This window comes from Heterocephalus glaber, unplaced genomic scaffold, assembly GCF_053883595.1.
Source record: "Heterocephalus glaber isolate CG9 unplaced genomic scaffold, H.glaber_assembly_v1.0 deba00001719, whole genome shotgun sequence".
Lineage (NCBI taxonomy): Eukaryota > Metazoa > Chordata > Mammalia > Rodentia > Bathyergidae > Heterocephalus > Heterocephalus glaber.
Window position 1 is genome coordinate 8,231,155 of NW_028258432.1, and position 5,221 is coordinate 8,236,375.

A 5,221-nucleotide genomic window follows, 5' to 3' on the forward strand; every position below is an offset into this window, starting at 1 on the left:
TGGGCGTGGTGTCCTAACTGGGCAATTAGACAATTAGTTTCCGAGAGATGGGGACGTGGCAAGAATGTGGCTGGGGAAGGGGTGCAAGCCGCCTTCCCTCAATCCAGAGGCACAGTGGAGGAAACTTTCCGAACCACTGTTTTCCAGGTTACTTTGAGCTGACCTTGGGCAATGTAATCATAACCATCCATTCTGTTAACATTTTATCTGGCTCAATACTTGAGAAGCTATCACTCACCAGTCACAGTTTACTGACAAGTAGCATTTCATGATTACAAAGGTGTTCATGTAAATCACAGTAATGACAGTGCTGAGAGCTAAAATTTCCTCAGTATTCCCCTCAGCTATGCAGTTTGCTCTGTGCTTTACCTGTGTTGATTAATCCTCATATCCTGTGAGTACTGTTCTCCTCCACTGACTGATGAGGAAACGGAGGGAGAGAGGTTAGTAACTTGCCAAGACAGTATGTGATGCTTGTAACAACTCTGGGAGATTCAAGGCAGGGTCTCTTCGGTCACGTAGAGGAGGCAAGGCAGAGTGGGAAGTCACTCAAAGCCACACTCAAGTAGTTGGTGGCAACTGGGGTCAATCCAAAGCTCTTTCTGCCACATATGGGGCTCTTTGTGGCCCATAAAAGAAGACACAGTATGTTGTTCTGCTTCTTTAAGTTAAAGTGTATTTAGGGGTAATGTCCCTGTTCCTTGCTGACCCTCAGGGACAGTGGCCCTCACTACCTACTTTGGCTGTGCCAGACCGATCTGAGAAAAGTTAATATTGTAAGATAAGACTGAAACTGTGAGAAATGAGATCACACATGGAAGATTTTCTAGACAGTTCACAGTCGAGAGATCTTTGTCCAGTTATCACCATAACTACATTCATTCTTGTCACACTGTGTATCTGATATTTGCTTAGAAAGTTGTAAAATGGACAGATTGTGTCAGAGCCCCCTCCTCCATATTCCTACCAGAATTCTCCCATTGAAATGCTCTCTCCTTTGTGTGAGTTCAGAACCACCAGGTTATTCTGTTATTTTGTGGAGTAAAAAAAAAATCTGTCCATATCAGTTATGCTGCATAACAAATTTCTCCCAAATTTAGTGGCTTAAACCATCACACAATTATTATTTCCCAGTTTCTATAGGTCAGGAATCTTGGCTCAGTTTAGCTGGGTTCTCTGCTTCAGAATCTCTCCCAGGCTGCAGTGAAGAAGTCAGCCAGGTTTAGGGTCTCAAAGGTCTGAAAGGGGTAGGATCAATTCTAGGCTTTTATGGTATTGGGAGGATCCAGTACCTCAAGGGCTGCTGGCTGAGGCCTCAACTCCTAATTGGCTACTAGCAGAGGGCGATTTCAATGCTTCTCACTAACATGGTAGCTTGTTTCACTAAAATGTACAAGCTAAGCAGTTCAAGGAAGATAAGGTAGAGACTGTGCTACTAAGATAGAAGCCTCAAACTTGTATAATCCAATGCACACACACAAAAAAGGCTGTTTAAAAATTATTTACTATGTGCTGGGTCTTACATCAAGCACCCCACATGAATTAAATATCTCATGTAATTCTCACAACTGTGTAGCACAGATATTATCTCCACTGTATAGAAAACATGAACTTCAGAGGGATGAAGTAGCTGGCTCAAGGTCAAACGGTAAGCGGTGGAGCAGAATTCAAAGTGAGATCTGCCAAACTCCAAAGCCCATGCTTCTGAGCAGCACCATTACTGAGCTGCCATTTTGCCTAAGTACTCAAATGACTTTTACTTGCTCCCTCCTTTCTAGTTCCATGGTCAACCTAGACTTCCTACTCGGCTGATGACAATGGTGTCTGCAGTGTGCCTTCCTATTCCAAGACTCTCCCTTCAGTCCTATTATGACTCTCTTCTTCTTTGGTACCAGATTTATCTTGTCAAGCTCTGGCTCCCCCAAATTATTACGATCTTCTTCCTTATCACAGAAGCAAGGAAGTCAGACCTGGAAGTATCATGTTTATCTTGACAGACATGTTTATCTAGTTCAGCCAGTGCCCCACCATCTCCTCTTTCCCATCAAAGAAGCACAGAATGTGAGCACTAGAAGGGATCTCAGCTTTCCATTCTATGCAACTTCTTTCTGAAGTGAATTCTCCCAAAGCTATTGGTTGGCGGTTGCTGAGAGAAGAGGCTGATCTGGCTTCCAAAAAGCTACACTTATAATAAACTCACAGCCTTAGAGATGGTGTTAGAAAGGCTAAGACCTGATGGACTATGGACATCTGAAGACATCTGGAGCAGTTTGGGGGAAGAGCAGCCTCTGAGAAGAATTCTCTCCGCAGGGTTGGAGGGTGGACTGATTGGATCACCCCAAACACTCCTTTCCTGATGGAATCACAGAGACAAAGGGAACGAGAGGTCCACCAAGGTCTTCCTTGGATGTAACTGACAACGAGGAAGTAAAATCAAAAGTGATGGAATAGTCAGTAAATGCAAAGGATGAGGGAGGGAAGAAGCCATGGTGAGTCACCTGGTGGATGGCAGCGCTGCTCACAGAAACAAGAAGACCCTGCAGGAGAGAGGTGAGAAGAAGTAAGCAGCTTTGGAAATGCTATGGGTGTTAGATTGGGAATTCAGGCAGTTAGATGAAACCAGAAGGACAAAAGATGATGGTTGTTGAACCTGAGTAATAGATCTAAAGAGGTCCTCTGACCTATTACTGCTACATTTGTGTTAAATTTCTATGAGAATATGAATAGGTGAAGAGGAAGAAAAGCATAGATTAGGCTTCCCAGTTAATATGGGTGTGAAGGGAAGGAGTGTGATCAGTGAGTCAGGAAATCACAGAAACATAAAAAGGGATTTGTTTGTTTGAAAGATGATACAGATTTCAGCATGTTTGTTGGTACCAGCAATGAGGGTGTATCAGTCATTGCTACAAAATTGCCATGTAACAAATCACCCTCTAACTCAGTGGCTTATGATCATTTATTGTCAGATCTGCAGATTGGATGATCCATGCTGGACTCAGGTGAGATGGCTCTGTTTTGCTCCTTATATTTCATCTACCTGTAGAAATGCCATCCTTGTGGCAATGGCAGAGGCACAGGAAGGTCTAGGTTTGGAATCTACTCACTAATGCTTCCATCCTGGATGACCAAAGCAGTCAAGAAGCTTGGCATAGAGTCAAGGGGTGAGGAAAGATCTCCAGCCCCTAATTTTATGAGAGAAATAAAGTCACACAGCAAAATGTGGCTAGTAAATGAAATGTACTAGCTGAAACAGGTGTGTTATAGTTATTATAACTTTGGGGCTTGGCCCTCATGATCTACAGTTTTATTCCCACCAGGCTGAAGGCAGACCTGAGGAAGAGCTTGGATCCCAGCTGAGCCAAAACACTTTCAGGGGTCATTAGCCACAGACCGTGGAGAAACCAGGTTATGTGGGTTCTGGGCTACTTTGGTGAAGCCAAAGCCCTGGGAAAACCCACCACAGGCCAAGAAATTCAGCCTCAAAAGAAAAGAGTGGAAAGACAGGCGGAGGTGAGAAGGAGCCTGGGGCTGGAAGAGCCTGCAACCTGGATCAGGGGAGGTGGGGGGAGCAAGAGTGGAGGGAAAGGGAACAAGGGGACAGAGAGCCAGCAGGACACACACACATACACACAGGACATGAGGCCTGGGGAGCAAAGGAGAAGCGAAGCCCAGGAAAGGCAACAGACAGCGGTAACGACAGAGTGAGAAACAGACTGCGTGCACACAACTCTCGTATCCTTGGGCTTTCTGCAGTGGGTTCGGTGAGATCCGCTTGCATCTTTCCACTAAATCCCTACTCACGTGGATCAGCTTAAGTGGGATTTTGTGCTTTACACACCTCGATGAGGATATGTACATACAAATTTTTTAAATTTCACACAATATATTCATGATTATGTTCACTCAACTAACAAACAGCAAGGTCAGCCCTTCATGTGTTCACATCACCTTGCCATGGAGGATTAAAATCTTCCAGTCCCTGCCCTGATGAAGATTAAATCAATATCAGGGAAAGAGGAAATTACAAGTCTGACTAGTTAAAAGACAGTCCGGCACACTTGAGGACCATCTACTCAGTGCTATAGAAAGGCCCACAAAAGGCAAAAAGGTGGCTGCAGTGGTGAGGTGAGGCTTATCTAGAAGATGCAGGACTTGATCCAGGCATAGAGAAAGCCTGAGGACTGTACTCCCATTTCCTACGTGAGGGCACTGTCGCCTACACTGCAGGAATAATAGCTCTGAGGAATAAAAATACTTTGCAAATACCAGTCTTGCAAACTCATACTGATAAAGTCTCAGATGTTTTAGGGAGAAGGTACTGGCAAACACAGGCAAGAGGGTTTGAGGGCAGGAAAGCCTGTTGAGAGAGAGAATAAACAGGACAGGTGCAGAAGCCAGTAGGGAAGAGAAGAAGAAGAATCGGGATACTCTCAAATGTTTTCCATCCCCAGTTAGAGACTCATTTCAATGGTGTGGGTGGCAACTCCATGACCATCATTTTCAGATGCTCCCAGGTGATAACGCAGAGACCTGTTCATCAGTCAGGGTGTCACCAGCCTAGTGATTTGGCATGATGCGAAAAATACCTGGTGGAACATCAGGCGGTCCGCTGTGTTACTGTTACTCAGAGAACCCTAGAAACATGTGATCCTCATAAACCAGCTACCCATACTCATTCAAGCCTCTCAACAGTGTTTCTCCGAACTTCCTATGCATCCAATCACCTGTAAATCTCTGATTCAGGTAGGCTGGAGAGTCCTGACTCTCTCTAAAGATGCGTCTGATCCACAGACCACTTTGAGCTGCGAAGCCTTAGGGCAGCGCGGTTCCCATGACTTCCTGCACACTAGAACCATCTGGGGAATTTTATTAAATCATGATGATGCCTGTTTCTACTCTTCCCTGCCACGTAGTTTAATTGGTCCACTTACGCTATAGACTTGGCAATTTGCAAAAATCTCCACGTGACTCTAATGGGCTCACAATTAGGATTCACTCTTAAGGGGCTTGCAGCCTAATGATGTAGATTAGATGCAAGGAAACGAATCCAAGCGGGCAAAGATGTGACTAACTGGCTCGTTTAAATTATGCAAGGTTAGCATTTCCTAGAGGACAGCGGTGGATGGGAAACAGTTCACAATGAAGCAGTGTTTCGGAACTTGTCCTACCAGGAAGTCCTTAGTTCCAGACTCAGAAGCACAGGCAGCCAGTTTCCCGGCGC